The following is an 18,475-nucleotide window of genomic DNA, read 5'->3' as shown; positions in this document are numbered from 1 at the left end:
TTATTGTTTCTGTTCTTAATCATACTAATCACAATCACCTCTTCCTTCAAGTTAAATTATTTTCTAGTTCTTCCTATTTCAAATTTCTCATTCTCAGATTCATTCTTGGACACTTAAAAAAAAAACTTTCATTCTTCTGGTTCCCTCTATTTCCAACAGATCTTAATTCAATGTAAAAGCAGTGCTACACTAATCTTCTTTATTTTCCCTGTGGGAGCTAAAGAACAATTCTCTGTGGAAAGCTATTTTAAATATCAAGTTTGAAACAGATTGTTATCTTCTTGTCTTTGCCTCTTTCATTCAGAAAGATGCTATATGGAAGGTATTTTTCTCATCATCAGACGATGCTCCTCATCAGTACTAAGTTTAACATCTGTGTCCACAGAAAACTGACAAATCACTTGATGTGGGCAGGGATTAGATTTTCAGGTAAATTCAAGGTACAAGAAAGGTTACCTAAGACTTTTCTGCCATTGCTCCTCTTTCTTAGGTTCTATAAAATTGACACAATGACATACTATAGAGAAGAATTCTACATAAAGTTGCCAGGTCTTAAAAGTAACATTATTTATGCCAAGAAAAAAAAAAGTAAAGAGCCAAGGTATGAGCATTTAGAAGAAAAACAAAAGAGCAAGCACTAATGAACAAAAGACTTAGTTTTTTATCATCCAAAACCCCATGTGTCTCATAAATGTCAGAACAATTGAGAAAAGTGAATGAAAGAAAACAATGCTTCCAAAAATTTTAACATCTTTAGGTCCTATGAGCACTGGATATGTAATAGAAGCAGTGGAGTTTCTAAAATAATAGATACAACATTCGAATGCCATATTTAACCATTTACCCATTACTTCTTTGAGATGAAGGAAGTACTATACATCCTTAAAGATAATTTAAATATTTGCTTGATGGTTCTGTTATTAAAATGAAGAAACAAGGCCCCCTATCTTGCCCTGGAGAGGAATGTGGTCACAGCCTTCTACCCTTTCCTCTCTACTCCACTTTCTGGTTTGATGAAAGAACTCCTTGAAGCTTCCTGACAGCATGGAAATTCTTGATCATACTGGGCTCTTTATTTAAGATACATCAAAATTCAGCACTATGCACAATAGCCAAGACATGGAAACAACCCATCCCACGGACAGATGACTGGATTAGGAAGATGTGGTATATACACACGATGGAAAACTACTCAGCCATGAAAAAGAACAAAATAATGCCATTTGCACCAACATGGATGGAACTAGAGACTCTCATCCTGAGTGAACTCAGAAAAAGACAAATACCATATGATATCACTTATATCTGGAATCTAATATACGGCACAAATGAACCTTTCCACAGAAAAGCAAAGCATGGACTTGGAGAATAGACTTTTGGTTGCCGAGGGGGAGGAGGAGGGAGTGGGATGGGTGGGGTGTTTCGGGTTACTAGATGCAGATTATTGCCTTTGGAATGGATTAGCAATGAGATCCTGCTGTGTAGCACTGGGAACTATGTCTGGTCACTTATGATGGAGCATGATAATGTGAGAAAAAAGAATGTATACATGTATGTGTAACTAGGTCAGCATGCTGTACAGTAGAAAATTGACAGAACACTGTAAACCAGCTATAATGGAAAAAAATAAAAATCATTTTATATACACACACACACACACACACACATATAATTCAACCTACTTTACTACACTAACCCCTTAAGCACTGGAAGTAAGTATGTTTCCTTAACGCCTATAATGTGTGTGTGTGTGTGTGTGTGTCTGGGTGTGTGGAGGGTTGGTCACTGGATGGGAAACAGGAATACAGTAATACAGAAAGGAAATTCCTAGCTCAAAGCCTCCAGTATCCAGTATTTAATAGATTACTGGTAGACCTTCACAGCTTTGCATTCTTACCTCTGACCTGGGTTTCCAGGTCAAAGAAACTCAGTATCTTTAGGATTAAGAACATAAGATTTTACAGTTTATCTTTCTATGAATAGAATGCTCAATCATGATATGTAATTTTATTGCCTTATTATCAAACATATTTGAATAACCCATTGCAGATCAAAATATGGGCCCACCACAACCACCAACTCTGAAGCAACTATGAGCCTAAAAATTAGAAGGTCATTTCCTATCTTCTCATAGTAAGAGATCATTTTAAACACTAAATTAGGTTTTATGATGAAAGGGAATTTTCAACTTGAGGTCTGCTATATGAAATCTCCTGTTAATTAAATTTCTTAATGTAATTTTCTGCTCAAGAGTGATGGCTAGATAAGGAGTTCATGAAAAATATCTAGACCCTTGAGTAATGTATTCAACTCAAAAATGATTAGAGAGAGTTACTGCAACTATTACAAGATTAAAAAAGATATACTGCAAGCATGTTCACATTCTGTTTTAGATACCTGTATATATATTACATATACATGTATATGTATATACATAGAATATTCCTATATGTACATATACAATATTAATATATACAATTTAAATAATTTCTCACTATTTTTTAAGATTTTTAGGGCTGCACTTGTGGTATTTGGAGAGTCCCAGGCTAGGGGTGGAATTAGAACTGCAGCTGCTGGCCTCTGGCTTATGCCCCAGCCACAGCAATGCAGGATCCAAACTGCTTCTGTGATCTACACCACAGCTCACAACAATGCCAGATCCTTTAACCCACTGAGCAAAGCCAGGGATCAAACCCACATCCTCATGGACAAGTTCCTTACCACTGAGCTACAACCAGAACTCCCTTTTTTACTTATTTGATTAAAGAATTGAAAGGACCAGTTATCAGCTATTCCTAAGTGTTATTTGAAAATTTATAATACCTTATATTTTAAAGGTTAAATATGAATCTTCTCAGAAAAATCCATTGAATCCTTTAAATCCCTGGAATATTTTCAATGACCTTTGAAGAGTTATTTAAGATACCTACATTAGAATTAAACATGATAAAGTATAAGCAACAAAACCATCAGGTCAAAGCTAAGTAAGAGATCTTAATTACTGCTGGATGTCTTCAATTCCCAAGCCAAAAGATTACTCTGAATTTCTACATTTTAGATGTGTCTATGGTTTTCAGATGTCAATAGACTTATTTAAGATGCTGGTTAAAATAAAAGTACTGGTTCTCAGATATAGAGGGATAGTAAATGCTACTAAAAGCAGAATGAATGTGCCTATTTCTTAAGAATATACTTCCATAGATAAGTAATGATGAAAGGCAGCTTAATATTGAAGGCCAGCACTTCAACGGCATTTACTTCCCAAGCTCACATTTACTTATCATGTTTACTTAAATTGTTTTCATTGCACCTGCAGCAAGTGGAAAATCCTGGGCCAGGGATCCGCAACACACCAGTGACCCTAGCCTCTGCAGTGGCAATGCCAGAAACTTCACCCACTGCACCACAAGGAAACTCCTGTCATATTTACTTAGAGATGACTAAATATACCAACACATATTCAACAAATATGGTTAATAATTGACATTTTTTATTTTATTTAAATGGAAAAATAGGATCATGATCGATAATGTTAATTTTTTATATATATAATGATTTTTATTTTTTACATTATAGAAAGACAAATACCATATGATATCACTTATATCTGGAATCTAATATATGGCTCAAATGAACCTTTCCACAGAAAAGCAAAGCATGGACTTGGAGAATAGATTTGTGGTTGCCAAGGGGGAGGGGGAGGGACTTGGATAGATGGGGAGTTTGGGATTAATAGACACAGACTATTGCCTTTGGAATGGATTAGCAATGAGATCCTGCTGTGTAGCACTGGGAACTATGTCTGGCCACTTATGTTGGAGCATGATAATGTGAGAAAAAAGAATGTATACATGTATGTGTAACTGGGTCACCATGCTGTACAGGAAAAAGCTGACAGAACCCTGTAAACCAGCAATAATGTTAATCTTTTACTTGGGAGATAAGGTGGCCAAATACCAATTTCATACTTTCCATAAACATGCATTTCATCAAGTAAACAGGGAAAATTACATAGTAGAGAACTACAAAATATACTTGGAGAAGGCTGTTTTTAAAGAAGTGTATTACTGAGGTGATCTCTCAAAACCTTTGAACACTTTATCATGGGAGGAAATTTTCAGTCTCTTCCAAAGAAAACCTTTTCATATCATGGACAAGACACATAAAACTGTGTGATTTTAGAAATTATTTCTGATGGCTGTTGCATTAGAAATGCCTTGTTGTCTAGACAATTCCAAAAGTCAAAATATATAAAATTGTTTTAAATTTGCTTAAGGTAATGGGGACTTGGTTCCTTTGGATATAAACATAAGGAATCATATTATGAGTTTTGTTCATGTGAATATAATAAAATTAAATGATAAACAATATCCTTAAGATGAAAAGTTTATGAAAAATTACCATATCAAAAATTTCACTCCAGGAACTGACAAAACCTCCCTGCATGGCTCAATGTTCATGGTTTCCATAATCTATGAGTAAGGCAACTGGTTTAGGTGAAAACTAAAGGAAGATTCAGAAGGAACTATCATTTCCAGGGATCTTTTGGACAAAGTCAAAGCAACTGACTGAACTTTTGCCTTCTTTTTTTTTCAGTCTGTACTCTGCAGGGTCACGACTTTGTACCTCTTGAGACAAAGATTTCTTTTTTCAGTCTGTCATCTTGATAAGTTTGTTTTTGGTGAGGTGAGGCAAACATACCTTTTATCATGAAGGTCTGTTTGATCTGAGGGGAACGTACTTACCAAGTTATTAACTCTTCAGACAGGTCTTCCTTCTAGTAAAGCAATGAAAGTGTAAGCTTCAGAAATCTGCTGTAAACCTCTCATTCTACCTTTTTTGTTTCCTGATAAAGAAAATCGTAAATTCAATGACCTAATCATTTTCCCATCATCCCTTATTTGTTATTGAGTTTTTACCAATGTAATGAATTTGATGAGTCTCACTACCCCAGGGTATAAAATCTATTAGACTTATTTATTCCCCATCACCATATTCAAATGCATTCCATCAGATCTCCTTTCCAATCTTTTAACAACAACTTGAGTAGGTCTTGCAATTTGTTGGTTGGTGCTAAGTATTAAAAGTTAGCAAACTTTTAGCCAACCATCTCAAGACTAATTCAAAGTTGTTATTGCCCTCAGTGCAGGCTTAATATGTGGGTTGAGGGTTTGGGAGGAGGTGTTGGAGCCTTTCTCTTTCCATACATTATCTCATCTACATCTTTTAGGCTCTGGAGAGATCCCACTAATGAGTGGAGAGGAGGAGGAGAAAGGGGTCAAAGAGGCAAACGTTTATCTCAACAAATTTTTGAAAATTGGGTGGAAAGTGGTAATTCATCCTTTGTTTCCCTGGAAAAACATCCACCACAAGACAGTAATTCAGTTATCTCTCATCTACCCTTGGCCTCAATGAATACAGAAGGGAAATTTGTAGGGTCATTAGATTGAAGTAGACATGGCAGAGTCAATGCCACTTAAACAATCATGGAAGCTTATTGGTTCTTTTCTTTAAAATGGGAGGATATTTGCCCCCTTTGGGACTCAGTCACAATTCCAGGACACTAAAAAAAAAATTTCACTCGAACTCTTATTGCTATATTATTTATTTTTTTCAAATTCTCTATTCAAATAATCTTTGAGTGTCATATGGATAGATATTCCTCAAGCATATTATTCTCCAAAACCATGGATAACATATATTTCTATAGCTGATATTAACATTCTTGTCTAGTGGGTTTTCTAACAGTCACAATTACTAGATTTCTTCTGGGCATATGACTTTAAATGGAATTATTGTCAGTGTAAGTGACAACCCCAAACAACATGCACCCCTGATAAAAACCAATCTTATGTGATTCAAATTATTATTTAGGAGAAATGAAAGGGATAAATAAGAACAAACAGAAAAATGATGTAGTGGGTAAACTTTATGTTCAGGTAAAATTATGTGTGGCTACCATAAAGTGTCTTTTGATTCTCATATGTAACCGTTTGCTTACTTTTTTTTTCTTTATTGATTTTAAGAAAAATGCTCTTTAATTCTATTATAAGCAAAGAAACAAATAAAACCACATTTGATTGCTGTGTCAGTGCCCTTTGTAAACAAAGAAGATAAAATAAAAAACACTAAGAAGGAATATTGGAGAGGTGATAAATGAAGGCCTAAAGATGTGTGAGGAAAAATAGGTCTGCTAGTTTCTTTTGGTTTTATGGAGCCCATTTCTTGCCCATATTTATGTCATAACTTTGTTCCTACTCTTTTGTCACATACTCGCTCCTCTAATCAGATAACTGGAGCCAGATGTGCAGGAATATCACTCTTAAAATACATTTGAGTGCCCAAGAATTCATAATGTATATATTTTTAGATCTCTAAGCCAGTAAGATCTAACATATCTAAAATAATTCTGACCTTCTGATTTTTTCATTAAATCTTAACTGTGCCCTGATTTATGCTTTTAGTTTATTGGTTTATCAGCTTTTCTCACCAATTCCCTTCTATCTCTATTTCTAATAGCAATTTTAACTTCCAATTTATTATTATTTTGGCCACACCCACAAGAATGTGGAAGTCCCTGGGACAGGGATCAACATTGGATCCATAACACACTGAGCGACAAGGGAACCCCTCTAATTTCCAAATTCTTTTTTGAAGATATCAAGGATGAGATTTTCCAAACACTTATATGTATACCCGCAGAGTACTTTCAAATGCTTTTAGGTGGCAGAGAGGTGAAACTATGATTGCTTTCACACCATCCATCTTTACTTTGTATTGCTCATGGATCACTCAAGTTGCATGTAACTAAAATGTACTGTCATTGATCATTGTAAAGAAAATATTTTGCCAAAAATAATTGGGAAAATTGATGGATTATTAGAATTTTGAGGAAGTCACCTCAGGGAAAAAAATGCAGGAATACTGGTAGACTAGTAAGCCAGAATTACCAACAAGTCATGTCAGAAAATGAGTATCACATCTCAGGGATTTTGTTTCCACTGCCTTAGATGCTGAACGTCCTACCACACAGTGTACACCACTGCTACCTCCAACTTGGATTCCAGTTCCTATTGCGTATAGTCTTCCACTGCTGCTCCTAGAAACCAGCTCTTGTTAATGCCACTGCCTCAAACAAAATGAGTTCTCCTGTAGAGAATTAGCTTCAGATTAGAAATCCAACTCATGTGCCTCTATTAGCAAAATGCTCGAGGGCTGTGAAAGCACTTCCAATTTCTATGGCACAAGGTATATTCTGTCTACCAGCAGGTCACACACTGTGGAGAATCCTCTCAAAATAGGAAAGGATTATACATAATGGACAGGAAAACAAAACTATGAAATAAAAATAAAATGTTTATTTTTCACTAGGGCACCAAGATAAAATCTCCTTTTAGATCATTTTATTTAAAGTATAACTTTATTTATAAAATATGAATAATAATTATGTCAATGTAGCAATATTTGTAGGAGACAACTGAAATGCTTGGATTTTGAGTAAAACTCATGTTACGACTCTGTGCTTTCAAGTCTACTACTAGGTCTATTTAGGAATAGAGGGCTTTTGGACTTGTGGTTATGGAGACTGCATCTTATTAAATTCCTTTATTCCTCTGCAGGTTAATCTAACATAGGTTAAGATGCTCATGTGAAGAATTCTTAGTTCCATGTCCTTCAACCTAAAAGCATAACATAGATAGCATAGTTATGATATTAAAATATGTTGGTCATTGCAGCAAGGTATTAAAGTAATGGATGAGATAAAAGGGATGGCATAAATTTAAAATATATGTAATGTTCACTATTCAAATTGATGTACAAATACCTAGTTTAGTTCATAAGTATTCAGTGGGTGAAATGACCATAGGAGTGTCAAATACATAACAGTGAACAGAAAATCCATGCCATTTGCCTTAAGTTTTGTTGAGGAAAGTGGGAGATAATATTAAGTGCAATTTAAGAATAGGAGAAGGTAAAAATAAAGTTATACATATGTATATAGTTACAAAGTGTGTTTATTCATGTTACCAGCTACAGAAAATTTGGGAAAGACACAAAGGCATTAAGCAGATGAGAGTTAATTATCAGCTTTATTCTTACAAAGGCTCTTGGATATGTGACTACATCTAGATTTTAATTTTTTTATATCTTAATGCCTTTTACATCAAGTACCAAGTATGTATGGAGTCTTCCAGCCGAACCTAGTCTAATCAGTTGGCAAGTTTATGTCTCACCCTATACTTATTGGTTGTGAGTCAGCTGTAGTTAGGTCTCTTGAACTGTATAGGGAAACTCATTGTACACCAGGTGTGCATGATGCATGGAATCCAGGAAAAAAGGGAAGAAAGTATTTTTATCCTATAAGCAACCTATCCTAAATGTAGATGTAAAGAATTTCAATTTCATATTCACAGACTTTGGTTCTAATGTTATTAATCAGTATAACTGCTTCTAATTTATGTGAGATAAAGAGAGGAACCAGAAACATAACTCAAACATTTTTCTTTGAAAGCAGATAACTCCTCCCAGAATCAGGAAGACAAGAAGATAGCATTTCTAATACTGCCCAGAGTTGGGTCTTCAAACCTATCAGGTCTACCAGCATAGATTGTTGTTAAACTGAACACCGTGCCCCTGAAGGAAGAGAGAAGAAATATTTAACACGAGCTTGCTCTCATTGTTGTGAGACTGCCCCCAGAAGCCAACCACAATTCTTTCATGCATCTTCCAGAAACCATTGTTGAGCAGTACTACAACTTCTGGCCAAGAAGGCTATGATATATTGTATCAATTAAATGAACTTTAAGGCCAAGCTGCCCTGTGGGCTGGAGCTGCATTTCCTCTTCTATTACTCATTTCAGATTACACCCAGCCAAATTGTTCAATGCAGCTCCCCAGCTATTATGGAATGACAAAAATCAGCAATATAAACTTGATAGAGTTTATTCAATATAATCCTTTTTCGGTTATCAAATATCTAGGAAGACACTGAAGTCCAACAATAATTAGTCTTTTCCTTGCAAGAGAAAATCAAAATAAATAAATGTCTACATTTCTTTCCAATCCACTTTCTTAATTCTATAAATGTCTACATTTCTTTCCAATCCACTTTCTTAATTCTAATCACTGAGGTTAACCAGCAGCTTCATTGGTTATTTTTGGCTTAAAATTTTTAGATTTAATTTAGAATCTTTAACATGTTCAAAATTTAAAGAAGCCAAAAATATGATAACACACATAAGATTATTAGAGTTCAGAAAAATTTAAGTATATAAGCTAATTCCCAGGAACTAATTGGCAATCCAATAATTACCCTGGGAAAAAGCAATGCTGAAGAGGTAGTGTAATCCAGATTCACATTGCTTATTCTTGTCAAATTGATTTTTTTTTAAATCAAGGGAATCAGAAGTTTCTAAGGGATGAAGGGGAGTAGTTAAAACTTCGGAGGAAAAAAAAAAGGTTTTCTTGTGTTCAGCTTCACCAAGATTTTAGTCTACTGCAAGCATCAAAAATCATTGAGCTTGGGGGTCAATAGATGTGGACTATTGCCTTTGGAATGGATTAGCAATGAAACCCTGCTGTTTAGCACTGGGAACTATGTCTAGTCACTTATGATGGAGCATGATAATGTGAGAAAAAAGAATGTATACAGGTATGTGTAATTGGGTCACCATGCTGTACAGTAGAAAATTGACAGAACACTGTAAACCACCTATAATGGAAAAAAATAAAAATCATTATATAATCACACAAAAAAATCAATGGACTTCTTGCAAAATGAAAAGACAACCTAAGGAATGGGATATGACATTTGCAAATCATTTGACCAACAAGGGATTAATTTCCAAAATATACAAACAGCTCATACAGCTCATTTTCAAAACAAAACAAACAAACCAATCAAAAAAAAAAAAAATGGGAAGAACATAACACATTTCTCCAAAGAACAGGTAGGAAAGAGGCACATGTAAAGATGCTCAACATCACTAATTACTAAGTAAATACTAAACAAAACTATAAAGAGGTATTACCTTGCACTGATCAGAACAGCCATCATCAAAAAGGCTACAAATAATAAATGTTGAAGGAGATCCCTTGTGGAGCAGCAAGTTAAGGATCTGGTATTGTCACCGCGGTGGCTTGAGTCACTGATGTGATGTGCTTTCAGTCCCTGACCTGGGAACCTTCACAAGCTACAGGAATGACAAAGGAAGGAAGGAAGAAGGATGTTGGGAAGGGAGGGAGAGAGGGAGGGAAGGAAGACATGCTAGAGAGGGTGCGGAGATAAAGGAACCCTCCCACACTGTTCATAGGAATGTAAAGTTGGTATAGATACTATGGAGAAGAGCATGGAGGTTCCTTAAAAAAACTAAAAACAGAACTACCATATGATCCAGGAGTCCCACTCCTGGGCATATATCCAGACAATGTCATAATTCAAAAAGATACATATACCCCACTGTTGCATATTGAAAAGATGCTCACTGGGGACTTGCTGTAGAGCAGAGGGAGCTCTACTCAACCTGTGCATATATGTATAACTGAATCACATTGTAATACAGAAATTATCACAACATTGCAAAAAAAGAATGATTGTGTGTGTATGTATAACTGAAACACTTTATTGTACAGAAATTATCACAGCATTGCAAATTAACTGCACTTCAATAAAACTTGAAAAAATGAAAAAATAAATCTATAGAAAGATATATGCACCTTAATATTCATTATAGCACTATTTACAATAGCCAAGACATGGAAGCAACCTAAATGTCCACCAATAGATGAATGGATAAAGAAGATGTGGCATATATATCCATTCTCAGCCATAAAAATCTAATGCAAAAATGCCATTTTCAGCAACACAGATGGACCTAGATATTATCATACCAAGTGAAGTAAGTAAGACAGAGAAAGACAAATATCAAATAATTAGGTTTGTATGGGGAATCTAAACAAATGAATGCACATGAACTTACAAAACATAAATAGACCCACAGACCTAGCAAACAAACTTGCAGTTACCAAAAGGGGAACAGGAGAGGACTAAATTAGGAGTTTAGTAAAATGGATAACCAAAAAGGAGCTTTTATACAGCACAGTGAACTATACTCAGTATCATGTAATAACACATCATTTTGCTGAATGCCTGATACTAATACAACCCTGTAATGACATTTCAAGAAAAATAAACAAAAAGAATCAATGAACCTAAACAAAATTGTGATAAACCATCACCCATCAAGTGGTTGATTATGGAGCCCAGATGGGCAGGAAAATCTGCCTACCCTTTCTGCCTTCTTTCATAGAGAATGATATCTAACACATTTCCACCTTCTCAGAAAATTCTAGAAAATTGCAGTGATGATTCTTTTATCAACTGCTTTAGTCTTGAATATTTCCAGTGCCACATACTTAAAATCTCTTTATTCATATTCCTCCTTTGAGCCATTTTCTGGACATTTCAATTCTGCATGAAATGTGGACTTCCCTTGAGGCCATCTCCCTTCTCTCTCATGAGCAGAATATCTTGGGTGCTTTTGACATTGGCTTTTGTTATCATCTGCCCCTTGTCTCAAAATATTCTAAAATTCAAAAAATTTTGGTATGATTTTTTCATTATGTTCACATATTCTTCTGGTAGAGAGTCACCCATCATAGAATCCCGAACTGAAGCTTCTAGCAAAAATTTTGAAGATGATTTCCCGAGAGTTCTAGTGAGGACAAATGTCTCTGCTGTGCCTCGCCCCACCTCCCCCAAAAGGAAAGTTTCCCTAAGATCTTCAGTCTTCCCAAAATAGATTAACCTTTGCTAACTTCAAAGACAGCAGAAATCCTTTGCCGTCTAAAATGCATGTCCCTCCAGTATTCCATTTTTCTACTGTTTTACCCACACCTCTTTCTAGGAAATTCAATTGTTTCCTAATTTTGTAAACTTTATAATTCACTCTCTTTTCTACTAAGTATAGGGCTCATACTGGTAATTGGATCTGAATGCTCATTTTTTTTCACATTTTCCTTTTATTCTTAATCCAGACATTTTTTCCCCTAGGTTCCAAAAGCCAGACAGTATAGAGTTTACCCAAATTATCCATTTTTCTTTTCTTTTTTTTTTTTAGTTGTTTTTTTTTTCCCCCAATACATTTTTTTTCTACTGTACAGCATGGTAACCTAGTTACACATACATGTATACAAATTATCCATTTTTCAAATGCACTAAAATCCCCTGCCTGGGATAGGTCCACTGAAGAAATACAGAAGATCCAGGATTGCATGCAAGCCTAGGCTTAATGTGTCACACTCTTCTCTGGATCCTTTGTAGAATTCTTCCCCAAGCCAGTGCTTCCTCTCAGCATCCTAACTCCTCTCGTTTCCTAGTCATGCTCTCTTTGTACCAGCATAACCTTCTATAGTAACTATGTTACCTGGAAACTCAGTTAATAATGCTCTCATACACTCCCTTAATTCTGCCAACATTATTCTCTATACTTCACCATGCTTTCAAATTTTTAAGGGGTTAATCCCCCAACTTCTCATAGATGTGATTTCCCATTTGTACCTTAAAAAAATCTGCCAGCATATATTTCCCCATTTTTCTTTGAGCCCTTTAAATTCAAAACCTATGTAAGACACGATCAGAACCTATGTATGACAAACCTATCACATGTTAGCTGAATAAGAGTGGGCAATCAATGACTTTCAGTCAGATCGCTTCTACCCTCCTCCCTTAAAATAAGACATCCGTGCTCTCTGGGTCTCATAGAGAGTTTGAAATAATATAAAGAAGAGAATTAAAGGCTATTAATCTGATACCATCCACAAATGCCTACTGCTAGAAGTTTGTTCCTGAATGTGTCATACACTGTTAATGTGTATCTCATGTACAAATTGCTGGCCTACAATCCAAGTAGAAAGCCATAATTCAACAAAGACAATAAATAGGAATTAAAAGACAACTCTTTGTAAACTATTTAATTCTGAACTGCTCCTTTATAGGCCAATGCCAAGAGCTAAGGTTCTAAAAGTTGTTAGGTATCAAGGGCCATATCAGTTAAACCACATAATGATCAATAGCCCCAGGGCAAGCAGCTTTGTCTTGCCAGGTAAAGGCTGGAGCTTACTAATATTTGCTTTATTAATGGCTCCACTTGCTCCACTGTGATCTATATATATAACTATTTTCTCTGGCTACTAAAGAGGCTTTATTTTGTCAATGAAAGGCTTGAGCTTACTAAGGTTTCCTTCATTAATGGCTCCACTGTTTACTCAATATAAGTCTCATTCTATTTCTTATTGTTTTCCAGACAAAATTATCATTTGTGGTGAATAATTAATCATATCCTTCAACCACTGATATCACTTGTACTAATGGAGGGAGATGCACACATACACACACAGAATCATAAAAGATAAATAAACATATTAGCTTTTGTATTAATAAAATTGAATTAAATATGTCTATGGTTATGATTAGCTTTCTTAATACTGTCCCCATTTTTCCTGGAAGAGTTATTTCAATACACCACCTGAAGGAGATAATTATGTAGCCATCTAAAGTGATGAGAGTATCATCTAACAAGTTTATGGCTATGTCCATCAGGCTCCAGTAATCAGGAATATAGACAGACAGAACTCAATCCCAACTAGATGAGTTTCATTATCATGTAGACTCAGGGAGGGGAAGACAATTTCCTCCATTGTGTGTTTAGCCTGCACTGATTGAAAACTGAGCTTAGGGCAGTCAGGCAGTAACCTTTCATACCACTGCCATAGATAAAGCCTTTTTCTTTGGAAAAAGAAAGCAGAATGGGTGAATGCATGGGTCAGAAGTGTTAATTCACAATGACATGGCAACAATTTGCATATTTGTGTATTTGTTCTCTTCTAAGTCAAGGCAGGAAAGACTGGCCTTTAACTTCTTTTGCTCTTTTGTACATGCAGCTTGAAGGTAAACTCAGGAAAGGAATATCTTCAAAAATGGGGGCGTAGGGAACTCTAAGCCTTTGTCATTCCACAAAAGGAACTCATGAGCTGGCAAAACCTAAAACATTCTACAGAATTCTGGAATCAGCCCCAAACTTGAGCCAAGTAGGAAAAGACGAGGTGAGGAAAGATGCTGCTGCTCTGTGATGCTGCCTTTCCCCATCCTTATCTTGATGGCAGCCATCAGCACGGCAGCCCGTACCACCTCTGGTATCTACCGCTTGTACAAGTGCTAGCAACACAGACTCTATTTTCAAGAAATATGGCTATTCATTTTGACCTGTCTGGTGGCCACCCAAGGGACTGATGCAAGGGCTAGCCCTTGTTTACCTTATTTTAGAGTGTTCTGAGAGCAGGCATGGCTTTCTAGGCATCATTTGCCAAAAAAGTATTGACGGCACAAGTACTGGCTACAGCAGACAAGTAAGAGCAGTCAAGATGAGCACTAGGCAGGATGTAAAGGGAAATATGAGGCAAGCGCAGAAAAGGGACTCCGGAAATGGCCTTATGGGATATATTCTGTGATCAGAATCTCTAGATTAGTATATTCCTCTTAGTTGTAATTTCAAATGGGATAGCGTCCCAATGAATTGTTGTTTGAATAGTTGATGACTGGATCCGTGCGATGATGGCTGGGTAGATGGATGATTTATATACACATATATAATGGCTATATGTAAGTAGATAAATTAAGTTGTGATTTCATACTGCTATTTTCTAATATATAGTTAAATGATGAAAATGTGCAGTTGGATACCCATTATTATCAAGATATTGGCTAGCAATTATAAATATTATGTTATTAACACTTCACAATGATTTATGATGTATACACTATTGTGCATATGCTACAGAGGAAGAAGCTAAAGTTCAGCAAGTATAAGAAAAGAAAAAACAAAAACAAAAACAATCAAGATCATATACAAATTAAGTAGCTCTACCCCAGTTTAAAAGTAGCTCTATCAGAATTTGAAACCAAGTTAATTTTTTTTAAAAAAACCAGGATATTTTTATACACTATCTCCATGCAGAAAATAATAAAGAAACTTACAAATATAATATTGACAATAATTGACAACTGCTTGAGGTTTACAAATGCTTTTTTATGGTATTATGTTTTCATGCCAGTTTTACCCATGTTTAAGATTTATATACGAAGTACAATTAGAAAAACACTTGGAACAAAAATACTAATACATATAGAAAGTTTAAATCTCTTGTGTAATAAGGTAAACAACTTGAATGTGAAAAAAAGACTAATAGCATTTATTTTGAAGATCCTATGTACAATTTTTACATACTTGTTTCATTATTTTAGGTTAAAATTCTAGACTAGAGATATCCAAACTTATAAATGATAAAATAAAAGCCCAGAGAATATAAATTGAGAGGCAAAGATGACACTCAAACACAGCACTAACATTTCTAAGCAAGAGTTTGTCTTTTAATGATAGATCCTGAATCTCCTCTAAATGTTAGGTAACATAATTTTTCATAATGCATTCATGACAATTTAAGGTGAATTCATTGTTGCTCCTGAATATAAAGGAATATTAACCAAAAGAATAAATTTGTTTTAAGATCATGTCCTATAATTTTAAAATAGGTTAAATCCTATTTTTCAGATGGAAACCAGGGTATTTCTTTTCACTTGGATTATATCATTATCTGCTTGGCATTGCAAATTTTGTTTTAAAGTATGCCATCGCATTTTACCTGCCATTATTTATTCCCTAATAGTTTGAATGTGCTTACATCCTAAGTATGTGATACAACCACAGGGGAAATGGCACACACTATGAATGAGTTAGACTCTGCTCATATTATCAGATTTTATCTTCCTTATAACCACATGAGGTAGAATTTTAAATTATATTTAACTGAGAAATATTTAACCTACAAATAGAGAATTTATAAATATATTGGCATATACATTTTTATTAAGTGACCCATAACACACACACACACACACATGCACACACACGTGAGCATGCATACACACAAATTATATTGCAAAGCATCACAAGCTCTCTATCACCAGCCTAACCCATACTCCCTAAAACCCTAAGGGCCAGAAGGATTTGGGAGTTACGCAGCCTGGTACTGCTCTAAACATTTCATGTCAAGAGTTAGCAAGATGAAGATAAGAATTTGAATTACATCATTCTTCATGCCCTGAAAAGAAACCATAGCAAATATTTTCACTTGTTTCTATGCCTATTTGATAAGCCATGTTTGCAATAACAGCAAAAATCCTTTATACCCATTTTACTAAGTAATATTTGTTAAAAAAAGAAAAAGAAATCATTTCAGAATAATCTGTGAAGAAATACTGGAAAATATATATTGTCAAGTGCTCATCTACAGAATTTTTGTGAATGATTTTCTCTCTAGGAAAGCCTGACGGTGCCCTATCTCTGTGTCTGCAAAGCTTCATGAAGATAATAAAATCTCTCAAGTCCCGCTGCCCGGATTGTTACTTGTCTTTACCATGTTACTCTAAGGCTCTACAGAGATTTGCCTAGAGAAATGTGTTGTATGGTAATATATTTTATCTTATGAATCTTATTAATTTTATCACATTGAACTAAATCAACATGTGGGCATGTATGACACTGCTACTACCTTCTAGATGTTAAATTCCTTAAAAGCAGGAGACATTTCTTGTTTTATTTGTTTCATAGCACTTAACCCAGTTCCTATTACATAGAACTTACTCAAATAAGAGCTTATTGACCTAAACTACACAGAATTCTTCAGTGAGAAAATAACTTTGTGGTAGAAATAATGAAGCAATTTTCTTTTAAACTACTTTGGTGCTTTAATATTCCCTGAGGAGGCTGATTTATAGATGAGGAATAATTTTAAATATTTAAAGGACTAACATTGACATACACCCTGTAATGGAGGTCAACCTTTTGACGTTCCCCAAACAGAACTCAATTTCTTTCTTGCCAAGGGGAGCTATTTCACTTATCTTTATAACAATGGGAAATCAAGAAGGTGGTAATAATTTTACAAAGTATGAAGTTTAAATTTAAACATACATGGAAAGGAGCAGGGTCTTGTTTGAGATGTTTACTTATAATTACCAAGACAATTTTACTGGGATAGATAGAGAGAGAGACAAAAAGAGAGTCTCTGGACAGAAGTCCTCTGTAACTGCTTTCAGAGATTAGAAGTATTGTCTTCCAGCAAGGGAATTACCTTACAGTTGTGTTGCCTTATTAGAATGAATGTGGTAGTACTTTAAAATAAATTAATCAAGATTGGACAAGTGGTTCATTTTTAATTAGTGAATAAATGATCTATTAGATACAGTTATCCACAATCAGTCTGAATTCTAGATAAATATTAGAAGTGTGAATGATTTAAGTAGTACCACATATCATAAGTGGGAGTTTCGATGCACTATACTGCATGAATAGAAAGTCCATTTGGATGGAGAAGGCAGGAGTTCTAAGGAAGACTGATTCAATTTTCAAATATTGTTATTCTATCTATTTTAAAATATTGTTATTCTATCTTTGAATGAATAACTATCAGACTAACATTTATCAATAATGCTTTTTTTGCGTATTATAGATTTGGAGCTCAGTGGAGAAGTAAGGATCCCAAATCTAAATTTTTATTGTGTGCCTGTAATTTTTAAATTCCCATATGTTGATGAGATCATCTAGTAAACAAAGTAGACAGAAATGAAGATGGAAGAGGGATGTTCCTAAGAATATCTCAAATGTTTTAGACAAGAAACTCCAGAAAAGGGGGCTAACAAGGAGTATCCATGAGGTAAGATGAAAAAATGAAGAGTGTGGGAACCCAAAAGCCAAGAGAAAAGAGTTAAGGGGCAGATGTCACTAAAAAAGACCTTGTGACAAAATCTGAGACTGTCTTTTATAGTTGTCAAGAGGGAGGTTTTTTATGACCTTGGTCAAAATAGTTTTTTTTATATATACATAGCTTATTAGATGCACTAGAGAAAGAATTTGTAAAATACGGGAAGCAGATACATTCAACATGGACACCACTTTTGGGGAACGGTCTTATAAAGTTTGGCAGAGAACTGAACAGAAGCTAGAGGAGAACTTGAAGGCAAGACAATTTTCAAATTTCTTATGGAAGATGTAATCCATTTGTATTATGAGAGGAATTAACCAAAAGAGAGAAAATACTTATAATACAGGCCCAACAGAAGATAACTGCAGAGGCAAAGTATGAACAGAAGAGCATGGCTGGAATCTGGTGCTCAGATGGAAGAGTCAGGATGCAACAGGAACAGGTACTGATATTTCACTGTAGAAAGATTTTCAACATCCATTTACAACACCCTGAAAGAGAAGATAATGCTAAAGAAGCGTTATGTTTGAAAATCAAGGTTTAAAAGCAGGTGATTAAATAATACGGAGAGTTTTGGGATATGAAGTGGACAAGGTCAATGGATAAGAGTATGGATAATCTTTTTTGTTGTTAGAGCCACCAGCAATGGCATCAA

The 18,475-nt window shown here is 35.0% G+C and overlaps 1 protein-coding gene across 3 annotated transcripts in view; it reads right to left on the bottom strand.

The window, feature by feature from the left end:
* Positions 1–18,475, bottom strand: part of LOC110255677 (uncharacterized) — a 1,749,062-nt gene that overhangs the window by 1,374,679 nt on the left and 355,908 nt on the right. For 2 of the 3 annotated variants that reach the window (XM_084979938.1, XM_084979939.1), the window contains exon 7: positions 4,746–4,846. The exons of the other annotated variant lie outside the window; for it this stretch is intronic. The gene's annotated coding sequence lies outside the window, so the exon portion shown is untranslated. The remainder of the gene's footprint in view (positions 1–4,745; positions 4,847–18,475) is intronic. 3 annotated transcript variants of the gene reach the window in all.

Source organism: Sus scrofa, chromosome 10, assembly GCF_054392235.1.
Source record: "Sus scrofa isolate SSC_HxYL_T2T_F1_AM1 chromosome 10, Sscrofa_HxYL_maternal_Yorkshire_Landrace_v2.0, whole genome shotgun sequence".
NCBI classification, from domain to species: Eukaryota; Metazoa; Chordata; class Mammalia; order Artiodactyla; family Suidae; genus Sus; species Sus scrofa.
The sequence above is the reverse complement of the archived record's forward strand: the minus strand, read 5'-3'. Positions and strand labels throughout refer to the sequence as shown.